This window comes from Pungitius pungitius, chromosome 3 (genome assembly GCF_949316345.1).
Source record: "Pungitius pungitius chromosome 3, fPunPun2.1, whole genome shotgun sequence".
Lineage (NCBI taxonomy): Eukaryota > Metazoa > Chordata > Actinopteri > Perciformes > Gasterosteidae > Pungitius > Pungitius pungitius.
In genome coordinates this window covers 6391543-6404344 of record NC_084902.1, presented here as the reverse complement: position 1 = coordinate 6404344, position 12802 = coordinate 6391543, and the positions used below count along the sequence as shown (strand labels likewise).

General features: G+C 41.3%; 1 protein-coding gene across 4 annotated transcripts in view; it reads right to left on the bottom strand.

The window, feature by feature from the left end:
• The window catches only part of grm5b (glutamate receptor, metabotropic 5b), a 52741-nt gene that overhangs the window by 26319 nt on the left and 13620 nt on the right, over nucleotides 1-12802 (bottom strand). The gene's annotated exons all lie outside the window — the stretch shown is intronic.

Genomic DNA, 12802 nt, shown 5'->3' with positions numbered 1-12802 from the left:
CTAGGGGCTTTGTACGGACGCGGCACGCTGTGGGAGGAAAGAAAAACATTGAGAGGATACAGATACACGCAAGTGTGAATCTGTGTGTGAGTGTATGAGTGAGAAAAAAATGGCTTTCTGCAGCTCGATATTTTGGTCAAAATCAAGGTCACAAAAAAAAAGGAACACTAAGCAGTAGGGATGGAGAAGAAAAAAAAATGGCGACAAAACCCGGGAGAGAAACCCCAGAAGCAGTGGAGAGATTAAAGACAACTTCTTCAGATATGAGGCGGGGTGAGAGGGTCAGACGATAAAGTGACACAGATATGATCTATCGGGAGGAGAGATAACGTGACTGGTAGAGAGAGAGAGGTCAGGATCAGAAAGGCGCCGGCAGTGTTTTGTAACCGTGTTTCTTGGCGAGCCGAGCAGTGATGTTTCAAAGTGATGTTTTCTTTTCCCCGATACCAATTCTGATAGCTTAACCGGCCTATACGAAATGCTGGCTGTCCTCCTGCCGATTTCGACATGGAGTTATTAGAAAACCAATGCTAAATGTGCTGTATCAGAGGCATTTCTTCATGGGCAGTGGAGGAGAAAACACAAGAAAGGAGATTTGGAGGAATGATGTAACGGGGAAAAGAGAGGGAGAGACACAGAGGTCGTATATTTCTCCTGGTCTGGCCTCATCACTTTTTATCGCTCTGCACATAAAAGAGCCGCCTCTCATTTTCAGCACGGCGGACATTATAACATCACCTGCTGAGGTAATACTCCAGCGATATAACGTTTACTCTGGCTCCATGATCATCCACCCATCTATTCCTTCTCTCTCTTTTCAAGTTTCAAGTTCAGCACCGGCAACATTTAGCAAAGCCGTTTCCATTTTAAAACCAGCCCAATAATATAAACTCTCAATATATATCATCAAATCTCAACATTGCACTCGACTTAAGATCCACCCAGTCTAATCCCTCCAAACCAGATGGTATAAACGCACCATAGACATGTTTACTTTTTTGGAAACATTTCAAAAGTTAATTTAAATACAGCTTGGTTACTAAAAGGCAACATGGCTACCGACGGATTGGTTTGTCAGTGGAAAAGGAAGCGAGGATTGAGTACAGCGAACACGGACTCATCTAAACCTTCATCCAACAACCTTTAAAGGTTGAGCGCATGACCTTTAAATACCACAAATAACGGAAAGTTGATTCACGTTGCAATATATTATATACACTGATATTCAATGACAAAATAGCCATTTTACTATGTAGTTATATAATTCTTACTCAAAAATTAAGTTGTACTTGATTCACTAGCCATCAACATCGTATTCAAACAAGAACGTACATACACTTTTGTGTAGCCAATAACGGACAATCTTGGGCAACCTAATGATGGCTAAAGGTGGCTTAGAAACGGCAGCCAGAGCTATTTCCTGCTTTACACCATGGCAACAATTATGCACACGCGCACACACACACACAGCGCGTCTGTTTGATAGCAGAGATTAGCGAGGAGAGGTGCGGTTAATGCCCGGTAACGAGGAATCCAGCTTATCGCCCACAGATTCACGTATATGTGTGTGTGTGTGTCAGAAAAGTATAATTCAGATCTACAGTAAATTAGCTGCATATTCTTCTTTGATGACAATGGTACCACATGCCTCAAACAAGACTCTCCTCTGAGGGCATTTGTGGCTGTTAGTCATCCACACCTCATAGAAAACAAGATGACAAAACTGATTAACCTGATAATAGACCATAAATAACAGTAATGAGCCAAATGGAAATCACACATAGCTGGAAGTGCGCTCTTGTTCACGTGTTTATATTCTGAGCAGGAGAGCAAAGAACACTGCGTGTCCTCTGCATGTCCCAATTAACCACGTTGGCACACCCCGGTCTCTGGGTGGACGTGCTTTGGCTGTGGCAGCCGCTCTCTACGCTCAGGCTGTGTCCCTCGAGCTGGGGCATGAGGATTTGCTTTCATGAACGTCAGCGATGGATTTGGGATTTCCCACATAAAAGCTTTATGCTGCATTGAGTTTGTTTCACTTTAGTACCAGAATCTGGAGGCTCTCTTTTGTACTTGCAGTAGCAATGCATACTTCTCGAGGTTCTGTGGTACCGGGTCTTTGCGACTGAGGATGGGTTTGTTTTTTCTGAAACAGCGTTACTTTTGTTTTGTTTGCATCTCTTGATAATCTCCCGGGCCTTGCACAGATTTTTGAGCAAGACCAGGTATTTGCAGCACTCCTTGAAGCAATGAGACCACAGGGGCGTTTCAACAGTCCAACAACAGATGATTCATTAATATACAGTAAACGTTGATGTAAATGTGGCACACACTACGTTCTCATCTTGTCTAACCTCAGCTGTGGTTAGAAGACATCTATTGCTAGTCTTAATGAACAAATGCCTTGATGATCTGACAGACTTTCCCCGGAAACTAGTTTGACGCAATTGTAGGAACAGAATATAGTACAAAAATGACTTTTGCAATAAATTAAATGGTATTTTTTTTTCCAGACATTGCTGTCATTGTAATAAGGGGACACAGATGGAGATGGTTTACACAAGTAAACATCCTAATCTCCACTTTCGCTAACTTTCGCTCCGTCTTTCTATCATTTTCTTCCTCTCCGTCTCCTGTGTTGCTATGGTAACAAGCTGTGCGGGGGCTGCGATGCGGCACACATCACACCCGTCTCACTGAGCTCACCGGAAGAGAGGGAAAGTGAGCGAGACATAGACAAATTGGCAACGGCATTTGGTCTATTTGTTTGAGTCCAGGACGATGTCCTCCAGTTCCAACTTTAGGTTCACCCCGTTGAAAGAATGGAGTCAAAACTTGATGTCAAAAAGCCTCCTTAAAAAATACCAATTGGATTCAAAGTGAATTTCTCTGATGCTAAACCTGGTCGCCAACTGCAGATTGCTGTCTGTCAAAATCCAGCTGATGATACAAATTATCACATATCAAAAGCAATAGTATCGTCACAGTTTCATCAAGTCACCTAACACAGGCATAGTCATTGCGTACAGAGTTCTACATGGTAAGTATCTGATTATGGTACATTGCCACTGTATGATATTGTATAATACCAGTAAATATAATGAGATGGGCTATAAACCAAAGCTTAAACTGTTGAATGGATCACTCTGCAACATTAAAACGCCCACTGAACAACACCACAAAGAGGATGTAGACCATTAAGCAAACAGCCTTAGCCCCGCCCTTTGTGAATGACCTCCTAAGAAGACACCAGACACTCCGGTATATTGGTGATCATTTAACATATGCAACAGCAGTCAGCTAACTTCCTGGGAGGAAAATCTAACTGCCAATCCACAGAAACAGGCACTGACAGCCCATGCAGCTTTCCTCAAGTGGTTTGAATTGGCAGCAATGGACCCCCGTTTCACTTCTCCCGCCTTAGTTCCACTCTCTATACTTTCAACTCACTGTTAAAATCTAGACTGAGCCCCTCTTCAACGGCAAGCTTCAGATCACAGAGCTAGAAAATGCTATGTTACCTGCCTTGCTTATTTTCAAAGAAAAAAACCCCATCATTGGCCAAGAAGCTTTTGACTGTAAGGCCCTTCATTTGAGAGCTGCTTGAGAATCAGGCCAACGCCACTACACCGCCATCCAGTTCAGTCCTGCATCATATCCATTATAAAAAAGCTACAGTTTACTTTTACTGTATCTTATACTATTGTTACGATCTACTTAGATCCATCACAATGATGTTTGTATTTGTATGGGCAGAGACTATAATGATTAAAATGGTTGAATCCCTGAATATCTCAAGCTTATTTTTCTGACAAAACTTCCACCTTTCTCTGTTTATTTGAAACTGAAGAATAACTAACTAGGAGGCTGGGGAGTGGGAGTAAGTTGGTCCATTTTCTAGCCAAGGCACCCCATTTTCAGATAAGTTTAATTTGATGACCCATTTTATGCTGTGACCCATTAACACATGTATGATGAATAGATAGAAGCATCTGTTTTACTTGGTGCGTCAACAGTACCTGACTTCTTAAAAACCTGGCTAATAGACAAAAGTGAACGCTTAATGAATACTGAGGGATTAGTTGCATTATTTCACTCCGGCTGTGTCATAAACCCTGCTGTGCATATAAAAGGAAGAAAAACAATTTTTAAAAAAAGGGTTATCAGAAAAAAAATACTCAGCGGCTTCTATCTTTCTGTATTCACATCTTTTGTTTCACTGTGGGTCCACCGAGTCCCAGAGACTTCACAGTTCATATTTCTCTTAATTACCTTTGCCTATTTTAGAGAAAGAGCTAATTTAAGGACCAATTCATTTCCTGTCCAGGCGCTTTGGAAGATGGAAGGGCAATTCTTTACTCAAAGCCTTTCAAATGTGTGATGGACGACAAGCTGGTGGGTTTCAAAAAGGAAAAGAGGCTGAAAAGGTGCCATAGATGACAGAAATAAAGAAGCGAGAGGCAGAAAGTCAAGTGTGGAAATGGAACAGAGTGACGAAAGACTACTTAAGAGAAACAAAAGAGGTTATTTGCATCCTGATGACATTAATTTATAATTTCATGTAGGCCTGATAACGGGGTAAGGAAAAGTACAGTTTAATGAATGTGCAGATTAGTACAAGGGAATCCTTTCCTGTGTTATTATTTTGGTGTGTGTGTGTGTGTGTGCATGCAAGTATGCAGAGCCACAAAGCTGACGTCACTGTCGCTTTAATCTCATAGTGTGTCTCAGATATTTAGCAGCAAAATCACAAACTGACAGACTCGCCATCCAACCCACACTATATCAAAAAAACTGATTCATAAAACATGCAACTTCAACTGAAGGACACACATGTATATGCTGAATGTGGTTTACCTTATTTCTACCTCACTTTCCTACCATCACTGTCTCTTTTTTCTTATGTCTACCTCCTCCACCTCTTATCCCATTTAATTCCCAGCCCTTTTTCCATTGGAGTGCTGAGAGGATAAGGCTATTCCCTGGGAGAGCAATACGAGGATGAATGTGTGCTTGTAGGTGGGTTTGTGTGTCAGCCAATGCCTACGCTTGTCTGTATAAACGCACATGCATTTTAGGATGTTGCACATATGGGAACGACAACTTAATACAGGTGTGTCGAGTGTGTGTGTGCGTGTGTGCGTGTGTCTAAATGCCTGCAGGTCTGCTCTACATACAGAAAACATCTTAATTCCCAGTCAAGAGACTCAGAGTTGGAAATATCCATTAGACATTCCAACATATTCTTTTTTTGTTCCTGAATTCTCTCTGCAAAGCGATCACTCGCAGCCATTAATCAGCTGCTCTGTTTCAGTGCGAACAGAGAGGAAAAAAGATGAAGGGGATGTGCAGCAGCAGAACTGCTCAAGGACAGGATTTTGGGGGGACAAAACAGCCACTCGCATGTTTATGCCCTCGAAAAGGTGACTGCTATGGAACCGGAAAGAATTCCTTCAATATGCTTTTCAAAAAGAAATACTGCAGGTCGAGCCGTGAAAGCAACTCTTTTGATAGGTCATTGTGTGACTTGGATGTCAATTAATCTGTTGCTTTATCAAATCAAAGTAAATATTGTATGCATCTTCACATAAGTATGTTCACATAAGCCCCATTTTAGCCTTACTGTATCGGCTTGCAGGTCATGTCGGTGCAGTTTTTTAGACAACAGGTCAAAAGGTAAAATACATAAATAATAAAACCAGGGAAGGTATCAGCCAGGATATTGCCCTAAGTCATCCTACTTAGTTCTACTAAACACTCATCAGTAGAGAAGTTAAAATTTATTTTTTTCCGGTCAAAGAAAAGAAGCAGAAAGATGAATCAGTAAAGTGTCAAAGAAAAACAGAAAACCGGTAGGAGAAAGACATGGGAGCCAAAGAAAGAGCGAGAAGCGGAGGCGAAAAATGTGAGTTGAATAAAAACATCTTTCATATTGAATAGTTTCAGCTCTGCAGCCTTTTGATCAGCTGCCTCAGAGACTTCACCCAAAGTGACAGCTGAAAATGAAAGAAACGGTAGAGCTGCGCTATCGTTTAAAATGTGAAGACAAAAACCTGTTGGTTCTTTGATGCGTGGAGGACACCTATGACACCGAGTAAGAAAGAGATCCAAGAAACAACAAAAGAACGTTGATATGAAAAAAAACATCCAATCTAATGAAAGTCAGTGGCCCCTTTTTGTGAAATAGCTACAGAGTTTGAGAGGATCAAACAGCCGGGTGTAACACAAGTGGTCGTAAAGTAACCCTTAAACATCTAACCAGACGGGCAATCTCCAAGTCTGAAAAGTGAAGCCAATGCAGAAGTACCATAAACTTTCATTCTTCCCGATGGCCGTCGACGGTGACTCATAGGAAATAAGGATGATTATATGGAAGTCTATAATAAAATAATAAACATTTTTCGCACTTGATTTGTTCAATAAACATTCTTGACACAAATGTATGGTTTCAAATTGCTGGTTTCACATCATCTTCAATAGAGCATGTTGTTCATCTAGTAAATGTTTCTTAAGCTGTATTTAGCTACCCTTTTGGGTTGCCTCTGGTTGCAAAAAAACAAGATGGCTACAGGCAAGTCAAGGAGAATCATAAGTGCATAATATAATCCAACCTTCCATCAACATGAAAAGATTAGGATGGTATTCATAGAAGAGAAAAAACACATCCTGGCTCAACAGAACAAAGAAGTCCATTTCTGGGTCTCGGCTAGTTCAGACATTTGTCGACAAGAGACATTTTGTAGACATATCTGTGAAACTGTGGTAACCGGAAATGGAATCATGCCCCATCAGGATCTTCAATCCCGTATTTACCAGAAATGTGCTCAGCTCCTTGAAAATGAGTCATTTAGAATAAAAAAATGGGAACAACTAACAGATTAATCGACTCAACTAAAACCCAAACAAACCAAGCCTGAGATAAAAGCAGAGGACCAAGCTGAGTACACATTTTTAAAAGCTACATTTAAAACATAATTAACTAAACTGTAAGAATACACCTCTGTAAGCACCTGTGCTGTAGTTATTCCAGACCTAAGATCAGGACTGTGGTCCACTGAAGATAAAGCATGAGTATTTATTACAAAATCAGAACAGTTAAATTCACAGAAAACATCACATCTGAAAGACAGATGGACATCGGCTCATTCAATTCTCAGAGGAATACAAATCATTTGTGGGGGGATTAATGATCTACATTTAAAAAATTCCAAACATTCCCAGAAAAGATTTTTTGGTCCCTGAGCTAGACGTTTTTGTTCACAACAAGGTTTGAGTCATTTGCACAGATTTTCTAAGGCACATTTTTTTAATCCCAGTTCAAAACAGATTTCCAGTGTTTAGTTGCACGTCAGAAACAGAGTCAGGAACACGGAGTTTGTGTGTCTGCGTGTGTGTGTGTGTGTGTGTTATGTCTCCCACAGTGGACCTCATCAGAGAACCCACAGACCATTTAATCTCACAGCCTTCAAATCGCACCATAGGAATCGCACTCGCTAAACTACACACGCACGGCAACATTCACTGTGTTTAACATCTGTATATCAGACTCAAACATTGACGTATAATCACACACACAAACAAAATTGCAAAACCAATCTCCTCTCCATCCATCAATCTGTTCTTCGTATTCTCCTGCGTTTTATTACCATCTTTTAATGCGTGGTAGGAAGAGAAAAAAAAAAGAGCAGAATACATTTGCATCGTTTCACCAATTAAATGACGCTAAATCACTCCTGTTTTAATCAAGTGTGAATTAACATGATACTAGAATGCAGGGTGGAATAGACCGTGTTTCTGTGTGCATGTACGGTGTGTGTGTGTGTGTGAGCGTGTGTATCAACGCCTGTGTGCGTTCTGTGTGTTAATGTGTGTTCGCGAGGGGCAGATACCTCCCAAACACGCAGGGATGCATAAATTACCCTCCTACTCTCGGCTATCTGCTTGTCATGTCTGACTCAAAATCTTTTATTAGCATGATATTGGAAATGCACACACACACATGCCTGATACCAGTCTTTTTCGCTCTGCCCTCGAGTATCTTATCACTTTTTTCCCCATTTCCTCGCCTATCTGCATCTTTCCTTCCCCCGCCTCGCTCGGTTTGCCTGCTCTTTCCTCATCTTGCCTTTAATCCTCTCTCACCACACATGCAGGTGTACGATACCCTGAAAATCAATTTCGATTCAGAGGAGCTGCTTTGAGACGTCTCAGAGACGCAACATTCCGCAGAACTCAATACAAATATACAAATTTCTCTCATTTTACGAGGAGCCTCGAAGAAGTGCAGCTGTAACAGACAGCTGTGGTGTGAAGTGGGTCACTGCGGGGGTCCGACCTGTGTTAAACGATCAGCTCAGGGTCTCAGTTTGCAAGCATCACGCTTTAGCTCGCCAGCCAGTGGATTAAGAAAGGGGCGGGCGTGAGAGACGACGAGATGAAGTCACCACCGAGAGGAAAGACACGGAACCAAGTGATTAGGAAACATGTTATAAATAATGAGAAAGAGTGACACAAAGAAGAGGGAGTTATGAGAGGGCCATTAGGTCGTAGAAGGTCGGCACAAATGTCTAAATTTCACTGAAATGGACATTAGCGGTATCAACAAGCCTTTATTCAAAGAGATGTCTTTTTCCGAGTTTCCTGACTGTGACACATACACACACACAGCCATTCATAGAAACACATGCGCATGCGCCACATAGCACCCCAGCTGCTACGCGGGATTCATCCAAATTTGGTAGGGGATATTTCCATGGCAACAGGAGGCAGAAGGGGTGCCGACTGGATGATCTCCACAGAGAGTCTCATTTTTGATTCAAACTATTCTCTTTCTGTTCATTCAACAGTAGGTGTTCCTTTTGTCTGAATATATCTGCCTCATACGAACCCAGAGGAACTGCCAGTGGTAACATTTTGGCTGCACAAAATCACATTGTTTTTTTATCCACTAAATTGTTGTATAATTTGCATTTTTACATTATTATTACAATATTTTGGCTGATATTTAATTATCCCTGGCTAAGGACACGCACAGCACATGAAATGTTTCCCTCAAATTAGTTGCTGCAAAAAGGCTCCCACTTTAAAAAATCACGGCATTTAAAAATGGTGAGGTGGACACACGGTAAATACAAGGGACAGCGCTTGTGATAATATATTTCAAAATGAAATGACTGACCATGAACTACATGGATGTTATTGGTGTGGAGTTAAACCATATGATGTCCTAATGAGCATCACTGACTGCCCCGTCTGGTCTGGATAGACGTTTATTGCGAGAAGGGACAATACATTTTGTCAGAGCACATGCCCGTGTGTGTATGTGTGTCTTTGCGTGTAAAGAACGGTTAATACCATCTTAAACTTCTGAAGCCTGAACTATTGGGCCATAAATCTATGCAATCTCTTCACAGACTAACACATACTGTGATGCCCTACAGTGTATAAAACCACAAACACACACGATCTGTGATCTTTCTGAACTATGTCATTATATAGGATTAACGGTTTGAGATTATTTCGTAGGCCAACAGGTCAGACGGCATTTGTTCGTTGCTACAAGGCTCGGGCAAAGAGGCATCACCACAGCAAGCTGTTTGACTAATCAAATATGAATTTTGAGTGGTGAATCTCATGTATGGCTGCAAAATATGGAGTGAGACACTTTTACAACCCGGGGCTGAAACAGATTAATTTAAGTAGCATTGATAACACATCATTTTGATTTGAGAAAAGAGAAGACGTTCTGCCTAAAGACAGAGAAAAAAGGTCGTTTAGCTGATTAAGAGGAAATCAATTGACATGAGGCCATGTGAATTAGTGCTCTTAGGTCTTTGTGTGTATCAATGTGTAAGTGAAGGTGTATGTGGCAGTGGTGGTGATGGTGGATCTCATGTGGCCAGATATTTATCTCATCCTAGCTATTCATAATAGCTCTCTAGCCTGCTGGCACAGAGAGGAATTATAGGACGGAAGCAATCAATACACTCGGCTCCAAATCCAGACTGTGTCTCACAGCAGATGTGGTATTTAGCCGCAGGAACCGATTTAGATTATTTCTAGATTTCTGAAGCTTTTTAAAGTGACCATGCAGAAAATGTTATATAAATAATCCTGGCTTTATATATGTTGCTAATATTTATGGAGTATGTCAATGTCAGGATCAACCGTTTTGTTGTAACGGCACACGAAAAGTGACACAGGACTGGACTTCAAACCATGCCTGAGACAGAATTTTTCCTTCTTTTCAAGATGTCCTTGTTTTACAGAACAGCCCGTTTCCACACGTCTTTAATATTCACAGCCTGCTTCCTCCGGCTGCAACAACAACTTTGGTGTGTATTGCAAATACAACAGAAGCTTTATTTCCAGGTGACCCCTCAACCCGGGCCGAGCTCTCTTGGGGCTTTTCACTCGTCAACGAGTGGATATCCAAGTCCTACAGTTTGAACTTTGCATCTGAAATAAATGACTGAATTGAACTACGCCTGTAGAAATACACTGAGCAGACAAAAATTATCAGTTTATTAAAAGTGAAATGTCACCGAAATGTTTATTTTGGAGTTTAAAAAAATGAAAAATACTGCCAACACTAATCAAGAGGCAGCCCGGTCTAGAAGGCACACAAGAGATGTATTCAGAAGAACGCTTAAAAGGTGCGAGTCTACATCACACTGATAGCAGAAGGGGGTTGTGTCTATTAAAAGGGGGTTTTATTAAAGTGTCTCTCAAAATGAGTTCCCTTGGAGAGGTTTGAAGATTAAGATCAACAAAAAAAGGAATGATTCATCTGATAGAAACAGGCAATCTCAACAGTAAAACTGCAGTCAGTAGATCTTGTGGTAGTCAATTAATGAACATGCTTATCTGGCCTGTGTAACTGAATAATCTCCGGAGCGCTCTTGTGCTAATGTAATTATCCGGGTGTCCGCCTAGTTGGACTAATCACAAGTTCCTTTTACAGCCCTCCAGTTAGAGGTGAGGCACCCACCCGCAACCATCTCCAATTTACAACTACAGTCCGTTTATGATACTGACGCTAACGAAAGGCACATATTCAATTAACCTACCTAATCAAGACAGACTGGGCAGAGATGGAGGAATATATGTTATACTGTGTTCTATATTCGCCCTGAGAAAATGAAAATGTTTTTCACACAAGAAGAGAGCAAAATGGCGTGAGAGGTTTAATTCATAAAACATAGATTATGTTGCATTATTTAAGGAAACTTGGCATTCATTTGGCAAGTTATTTTAATTTGGTACCGGCTAATGTCAGCAGAAATTCTCAGAGAAGGACTCCGATTTCATATCAAATAACAGTATTTAGCTGGTCGTTGGAATAAACAGCAAAATGATATGGGGCCACAGGCACTGCAAATTTCATTGAAAAGTGTGACAAGTCCACAATTCCCCTGATCCCACTCGCTGGTGCTCTTACGAACCAAAAACAAGAAACAAGGACAAACCAGCAACAAGGAAGACAACCCTTAACGCCAAAACCCCACAACAGGATTTATTGGAAGAGTCCCTCTCATGCTGTGTTCACACTTTGAGCGGCACAGCAGCGAAGCGGCGCGCTTGTTCAAGCACTCGTGGAAGTGGTTATGTCAACAACAAAAAGCACTGGGGACTGGCTAAAAGCATTCTCTGGATGCAGCGGAATAGGGTGAAACCAAAACAGATGAGTGGTTGATGCTCCAAAGCCTCATTGGAGCGCTGAAAATAATGTGAAAACTAGTTAAAGTTCTAATTCTAGCACCATTGGAGTTCAATCTATCGCTGCTGATAAAACAAGCCCCTGATTCTGCAGCGCTTTAATTTTGACTGAGAACTAGGGTGGAGTGTGCTCACTTGGGTGTGCGAGCACGTATATGTGGGTGCCCACACCGAAGAACAGTAGAGGAAAGACTGGTGTGGTTTGGTGGTACTTTACCTGACTCTCAGCAGGGTGACGACGGCGATGATGATGATGACAATGAGTGAGATGAGGGGGATGAAATTGTGGTTGGCGATGGCAACAAAACGGGGGCTACGATTTAGTTACGCAGCGCGGGTCGCTGCAGGAAGAATAGAATAGAATTATATTTGTGGCATCATAAAAGTAAAAACATGATTATGGGTCTAGTCTACTCAAAGGTCCCTAAAGGTGTGAAAATAATTATCCATAGTATAGTTATTACACAGTTGGAATGGCAACTAAAAAAAAAAACATATACACACACACATTTAGAAATACACATGATGTAGTTTAAAAATAACCCATTTCAAAGGTTATTTTTGCAACTGAGATGTAGGAGGACCTCATCTGAGCGAGAGGCTTAATGTAAAAACCACCGCAGAAAAAACAGTGTGTCGTTCCATGTGTGTTATTGTGAATGTATGGAGGGCAACGACCTCTCCTGCTGTACGGTTTGGCAGCACAGTCTGTTTGATTATTTGCCTTCATTCAAAAGGCTCCCTCTGTTTGTGATACAGAGACGACCGTTCCACCGTTTTGCAGAGGTCATTGTTCTACGAACAAGTCACAGAGGTTCCGTGGCTCAGAATGAACTCGGCACATCCAAGTCTGCGAAAGCCTGTGAAAGCTTCTACAAAGCAGACTCAAACTAGAGTTTGACTCACCAGTCATAACATAACACTTTACTTGTTTTTCAGTGGTGGTGTTAAGAGCTGGATAAAACCGCATATAAAAGTATGCCGTATTTCGAACACTTTTGTAGCAGAAGTTAATTAATAACCAGATTGATCAGAGTGGTTATCATTAGTGTATATTTACTAGTTGGGCTCTGTAATTTAGCGT